This window comes from Topomyia yanbarensis, chromosome 1 (assembly GCF_030247195.1).
Source record: "Topomyia yanbarensis strain Yona2022 chromosome 1, ASM3024719v1, whole genome shotgun sequence".
In the NCBI taxonomy this organism is placed as follows: domain Eukaryota; kingdom Metazoa; phylum Arthropoda; class Insecta; order Diptera; family Culicidae; genus Topomyia; species Topomyia yanbarensis.
The window spans coordinates 141,034,989-141,042,565 of NC_080670.1; the positions used below are offsets into that span (position 1 = coordinate 141,034,989).

A 7,577-nucleotide genomic window follows, 5' to 3' on the forward strand; every position below is an offset into this window, starting at 1 on the left:
TGACATCTGGCCAGCGATGCCAGATTTACAGACATGTCTGTATTTTACAGACTTTTGATGGTCTCCTACAGACGTAATCAGAAATCTACAGACTTTTAAAACAGTAATAGTATTTAACAAAATTGCACTTGAATAATTTTATCCGAATACGAGTGATTCCTTCACAATAGTTTACAAATTTCAAGCTACTTTTGAAGTAATAACGTAGTGTAAATAAAGTTTAAACAACCGTCTACAGACTTTTACAGACATTTTCATTATTCTTCTACAGACATTTCACAAAAACATGTGGCATCGCTGCATCTGGCTTATCGTTTGAGTATCCCATCAAGATCAATAAGGCACAGGTGGGTACATTTTTTCCAAGACGGAACAGGTGTGCAAATTTTTTTTCTGTGCGTGAGTGCGGTTGTCATTTTTCTTTGATGAAGCTAACAAAACAAGAGCATATGAAGAAGAACAGCACATACAAATGACGTAGTGGGCCTTTCTGTTCAAGGGTCTGCCTCAAAGGGAAGAAAAACGTATTCGCATAAGAATAAGAAGAGTCGCAGATTTGACAGACGCAAAACAGATTCAAGATAATCTGCATAAGGTGTACACCTAGGGGCAGATCACTTGTGATGCATTTTTAAAAATCAGCGAAATTAAATGCATTTCTCTCCATCGAAATAGAAATTCATAATGTATTTTGCGTTGCGTGCAATGTTTTTGCGTTGCCTGCAATGTGGTTTGCGTTGCGTGTAAGACGTCAAAACCCTACAGACAAACTAGCCCTACATTTAACAAAACGTCGAACAAAGTGGATCAGCGTAGGACGTTTGTTAAACAAACTTTTCTGCGAGGGAGTGCCAAGCTGATGCAAAAATGGAAATTAAATGCATTTTTTCTAATTTGATGCAAATTTGTTATACATTCTTAGAGTGATCTACCCCTAGGTGTACACGGAAACGAAAAACTACCAAAAATTAAGCTCCTTTGACTCAATCTCGTGGTATCGTGGGGGAAGTTAAAATTAGGTAAACCGTGTTGATGGTAGTTTCCATTTAACCATGGCAAAAATTACAACTCATTGATAGGTTTTTTATACTCAAATTTAAGTTGAATTTACCTAATTTTGAGTATACCCCAAACAACTCAAAAGTACCTACCTCCACGGAAGACCTCGACTGAGTTGAATCTCTCGTGTTGTTTTTGACAACACTAATAAGTGCGAAAGCGACGCACAACTCAAAAGTATGTTAAAAGAACTTATTCTGCAGGTTGTTTTATTTAACCATGTATGCATGTGTGTACAATAATATTATTGGTGGCAAACACCTTGAGAACCTCAAAAGGCTGAAAGCACTAGTTTCTATATTCAAAACTTTATGTTTGCATTAATTTCGTTTTTAATAATTGCTTTTTTTTGGAAAATGAATGCTACTGAATGTCGATCTTGCCAATCGTAAAACCAAAACTCTCGCTTTACAAGTGCCTATACCTTTACTGGTATCATCTTGGGTTTTCACGTCATTGGCAGTTTGACAAGACCAAAATTGACAAGACCATAATTTCACAGAGAACAGACATCCATGATCGAACATAAATATTTAAAAAACGTGTGTAAACATTTGAATTAATATACGAAAAACACTAGCACCGCCACACCAACCTATCCCAACTATCCGTCAAATCGATTCCGGAACCGGTTCGAAATCCTGGATGGATTCAGCATGGAATCTAGCTCAAAGAAAACAACCGATACCGACTCTATCGGTTGACGCATTTGAGCTGGAATTGATGCTGAAAGTCCGAATCGGTTCCGGACTAGTTTGACTGGGTATAGGAATAACCGCTGTCAATTCTGTTGCACTCAGCCACAAAAAAAACATGACGACAGTAGCGCACCTGGTTTAGATATCCAAACTACCTTCGAAATCGTTACAGATTTTACACAAGTTGAATGCTGAAGTTGGACGTCTGTTCTCTGTGATAATTTGATGTTGGAACGGTTGTAACGAGGTTACAATAATACCTTTCCACCTTACCAATATATGCCACCTTCATTAGGCTTAGTTTTCTAGCGTGCTCAGTCTCTGGTCCTAAACCGGCTATAAAACACAACAGACGTTAACCTGTCAAATGCCCACCGGATAGAGCTACCTGAACTTGACCGAACCTACCAATGACTTGGAAAAGCCTGGGTTGTTTAGGTACGAGTACTAGGAAAGGAGCGCTTAAGACAACCAACCATCGAGGTGTACAGACGTAGGAGAGGCTATTAAAACCAATATAAACGTGAAGTAAGACGGTTGTGAAGAATAAAAATGGATAGCGAGGTACAAGTACGGATTTATACGGTTAGTACATTAATTAGGACAGAGATAGAGAGTGAAGATTCAGACAAATAATGATATATTTCAGAAATTGTACACAAAGATAGAAGACACGCACAAATCGAACACGTGAACATTGTACAATAGAACAAAAGGTAATTCATGTAATTAACTAACCTTAGACCTAAAACGCTACAAAAATGTAAAAATCTTAAGCTAATAAAATATGAAATCGTTTGAAGATTTTTCTTCAAACGAAGGTGTTTCCCCAGGGCCAAAACTGGCACCGCCACCCCGCGGAACGCAGTCGACCCCGCTCGTGTCGACGAACAGCACAGTGCACCGTTACCGCACGATAAAGGCTAGTTTACAGTTCGGAAAACGTGTCACGGGATTTGGGTCCTTGTGTATTTTAAATGGAGCTCGGGATTTCAAATCCCGTGACGGGAATTGAGTCTACACAAAAATGACAGTTTTCCTGAAGTGTAAACCCAACCGCGGGAAACATCACGGGATTTTAAAACTCTCCACACAGAAATCCGGCCGGGAACAATTCAACATAAATTGTTTCCGACGGGGAAAATAGTATTTTTAGAAGGTTTGCAATTTGCTGCAAGTTGGATACTGTTTGTATTTTTAAGAAGCAGCAGAGTTTTTGGTTTGACAGTTTGGAGAGATCTCGGCGGGAAATTTTCCCTGATCAAATCCCGACACAAATCCTGTGCGAAATCCCGTGATCCATTTCCCGAACTGTAAACTAGCCTTAAGTCTGGTGAATTCCAGATCTGCACCACCGCCAGTGTCACCGTCTGGCGCTCGGAGAATCAACCACTGAATCGATCAACCGGTAAGCCAGAACCGCCGGTAAGCCAGATCAGCCTGCCGGTAAGCCAGAACCGCCGTATTCACCGCGACTAGTAACGCTACCTACCAGTCGACACACAACTAACGCATGTGCCGACAAGTGCCGCACGTGTCAGCAGACACGTAAGTTCATCCATCGTCAGCAGCGTGGACAGCAAGAATTTGGATGAGGATGTAAGGAATAATAAATCTAAGATGTGAATTAGTGTATATTTTTATGCTACGATTCCTGATGAGAAGAAAGTCGAACGGTTGTGAGATGGAAGTTGTTGTACACGCTCGTTCCTAGGTCGGTTTCGCGATTTAGTCCCCTGTAGGTTAACGGTGGAACGCCCTAGGGATACCACCCTAGCCGATAGTTGCTCTTTCCCTTGTTATTTTGGATGGTCGAAGTTAGTTTTTGTTGGGTTCACCATCTTTGGCAGTGCGCCTTGTCAGATGTTTGACGGACTCGCCCTGAGGTCTTCTAGCCTGACCGGGATTTTCAGAAAAACGTGCTTCTTCACGACAGCTTCTTTGATGTTGCCTGGCGCTTAAGTGAAGGTTGTAATATCAAACTATCTCTTAAATTCCCGCCCGTTACACGGTGTATCCCTAAGAATGATTATAGGAAGGGCAATCCCTCGTTTCTGTTGCCATAAATTTTATTTCGGTTCGGTCATAGTTAATTCAATCGGTTTTTTAGAGGTAAAAAGTATCCATAAGTGTTCTAATCGGTAGATTCGAGGTGAAGCTCAGTCTTTTCTCACTTTTCATCGTGCGCCAAAAAAATCGGAATGCTCGTTCGGATGTTTATGTCTACTTCAAGGGCCCCGGCCGCCATGCTTAATTTTGCAAGTATAATACCTCAGATAACAGACGTTTGGGCTCGATTTGAATCGTGTGTAAATACCCGCTGCTGAAATTCCGAATAAATCAGACATCTGAAACATGTTTGGCAAACGTTTGCAGATGGCGCTGTGATCACTACAATGCAGTTAGAGTGCAGCTGTCAAGCACGTGTAGCAAACAGTTGCGCAGATGGCAATAGTGAAACACGGATTTTCAACGTATATCAATTTGAAAGTTTACACAGGTTTTTAAAGAAATTTTGTTCTAGCCTAAACGTCTGTTATCTGTGATAATACTAATACACTCAAAAGTATCAAATGTTCCCACCTTTCTCTCCACCTTGCATTTTTTCAATGTCATCCAGGACGGATACAGGAGGGAACATTTCTTCCCAGTAAACGAAATGGCGGCTAGGCGTGTTAAAATACATGCTGGCGAGCGGTAGGCTATTGAAACATTGTTCTAGGCAACCCGCCGTAACTCGCCAGCAACCCACCCTGATAGTGTGGGTTTCTATTGAGTTCTTGTCGGCCAGTCTCACGAACACCAGGGCAGCTTACTGGTTGAAAACAATCCCATTTACTTTTGCCGTCTTTGTTAACTATTTTCCACCAGCTAGTGAAGTAGTATTTGTGTCATGTGACGTGTACGTACATGAGCCGTAGAAAAGTCCATTATGGCGCTTTCGCTTGAACCTGAAACTGAGTCAGGTTCTAGCCCCAACCGCTGTCAGTTTGTAGTGATCACGTGTATCAGAAGTCAAAATAACTTCCAAATTCAGTAACCCAAGTTCCCTGTTGCAAATATGTGTTCACTTCTTCCATTCTGTAGGAGGAAGAATGAACACTAGGCGGCTAAAACGTACTATCCGCTCGCGCACGCACGTTTTTCTCTTTCCCAATCTGTCTCACGATTGCACAAACTAGAGCAAGTGGTTGAGTTTCGGTCGCCGAACGGACCTCGTTGTCGTTGTCTTATCAACCGCCCGACCAGAAAAACTATTTGAACGCAAGTGAGGGTATTGGCGCGTAATGATATGATGCAAATGTTTCGAGAGGGAATGAGATAGCGATTCAGAATCAATTGTCCAAGAAGTTCGTTTTTCGAAATACGAGTTTTACTTCGGTAAAATTACGTACTTCCGGGTATCTAGAACCAAAAATCGTTTATCTGAGGGTTTTAGGAATAGCTTCTCATCCATTTCAATCTAGACTGCGAAAGAGGCTAGAGTGCGTGTTAGTTAAATTTGTCCCGCGGTGTCGAAAGGTTTGTCTAGCTTAAAAATGTGAGATGTCTTGCCGATTAGTAATTGTCTGTTCTTAGGTGTTGCGTGGAAGTTAGCAGTAGGAAGTGCGGAAATTTGTGTGCGTTAGAAAACCGAATAAAAAGGTAAATAAACAATTGGTGCTTATAAAAAGAGACAATGCGTTCACGGTGTCGATAGCCGTGCGACGGCTTTTATTCTACCGTTTAGATTGGCACTATTCATCGGCCCGCCACACCGCCCTTCGCCCACCGACGCGCTCTAGACCCACGCGCTAGTTTGGAAGATTCTGCCGCTACAACCAAATAAGGCAGAAGTGCGACGGTTTTACATCGTTTGCTCAACTGAGCTGCACGTCACAACCATCCGGTGTGCACGTATTTTGTTGCTGGCAGCTTGTCCGGCGTTCCGACACTGCCAGCAGTTATCCATCCCGTACGCAGGAAGACATCCGGAGATCCTTAATCGCCGCCTGCGCAGATTCATCACCGCCGGTGTAGATACATCGCCGCCACCGCATCGCCGCATCGGGACAGTCTTCGCAGTAGTGCGAATGTGAGTGGGCAAGCAACGAAAAAGACTGTAAGTACACCTACCACAAAATCCATGCGCATGGTGAAAGTTTAGCCGATACACGCACCCGGCAAACAAAAGTTCGGCAACATTATGGCACGTTAGCCCGGTAGGAAATAGCGATCGCTCCCCGGCACACAGTAGGGAACAAAAATAATATAGGCAACACCGTAGAAAAATCCTAGGTTAAGTTTTTGAAAATGCCAGTTACTTAAATAAATTAGTCATGTTAATTGTTCTTCCGGTAAATAATGTTTTAGTGTTAATGTCGTCATGTTAGCCAAGTTCCCATAGAGATTACGAATTTGAAGAGGTATCTCATGTTTCGCGTCGTTATAGTTTTGTAGTTTTTTGGTGATATTTACTCCAAGTTGGGCTACTTGGGAATCTTAGCCCCACCACTCGAATCTCTTGTACGGTTTATTGTTTGGTTTTTGAGGTATTCTTCCAGTGATGAGACAATACGAGTGGTGTTCTTAGGTATTTTGGGATAGGAAAGCGAACTTCTTTGGGTTAATTCGTGGGTAATTTGATGCATGAAACTGAGTACCTCTCGATTCAGTTGCGTCTGCTAGGTCGTTCCTCCAAACCTTCACTAAATCGACCCGCCCTGAGGCTGGGTTTCTGGTCGGGCAACCCTAAAGCACGACAAATGGTCCTCGAAAGAGGTGGCGCATAAGCCATTTGTTCGGAAAGGTGGGACGATTGGGCAGACTGATTCCGTAGCAACGTCGTGCGCGCTACAAGTTCATACATTTAGACAGCAGTTGGGGTTGGGCCCATATTATTGGCTCGAATCAAAACTCATCGAAATGTCAATTGACGATAGGTTCATCCGGAGTGTTCATTTGTGTTTACATGGGCCCATATTATTGGCTTGAATCAAAACTCGTCGAAATGCCAATTGACGATAGGTTCATCCGGAGTGTTCATTTGTGTTTACATTTTGCTAGCGTTGCCAATTTTATGTTGAGTCCAGCAACCAATGTGGCTACGCCACATCGCTTTTGCGCGTGCTGTCCGACTTCGCTACCGCTTAGTCGGACTTCAAATAGGGATAGCCCCTATGTTTGAGTAAGCCGGGCAAACGAGTGGATCACAGCTTCGCTTGCTTCCGACGGCGGGTCGGTGGCCACCTCGCCCGGCGGATCCTTAGCGGCTTTGCGCCGCTTCGGTTCCTAGGCCTCGGTTATGCGGCTAAGCCGCATCAAAATGGTACCCCTTAAACATTCTAACTCCCTCTAAGAACGGTTGGTTTCAAAATCGTCCAATGAAGGACGTTCGTTGGACCAATTTGGACAACGTCCAAATAACCGTTCAACAAACGTCCATAGCTGGACCCGTGTTGAACGATTTTGAAACAATTTTTTGGACGTCTCAGTGGGCTAGAACAGGTTGTGTCACCGGAGCCGGAATATGAATTAGAACCAGCCAGCATTCCGGCTGAGCTTTACTGGGAAGTTTAGTAAAATTTAACCTGGAAATAAAAATTTTCTGGCAACGCTCCAGCACCCCGTAGAATTCTAACGATTTCACCACCTGGGCGCCAGGTTGACGATATGAAATGAACTTTGTTTACTTTCGACAAGTTTTGATTCAAGCCAACAACATTCAGCCGTTTACATTTGGCTAGCGTTGCCAATCTTATTTTGTGTCCACCACGCTACCGCTCAGTCGGACTTATGTGGTTTTTGTTTGAGGCGAAACTGAGTCAGTTCCTAACCCCA

At 43.0% G+C, this 7,577-nt stretch overlaps 1 long non-coding RNA gene across 1 annotated transcript; it reads left to right on the forward strand.

Moving 5' to 3' along the window:
• The first annotated feature begins 5,232 nt into the window (after nt 1-5,232).
• LOC131696282 (uncharacterized) lies at nt 5,233-5,626 on the forward strand. Its single transcript, XR_009306740.1, has 3 exons — nt 5,233-5,279; nt 5,337-5,402; nt 5,458-5,626. It is a non-coding gene; the product is annotated as an uncharacterized LOC131696282 (long non-coding RNA).
• Nucleotides 5,627-7,577: the final 1,951 nt, after the last annotated feature.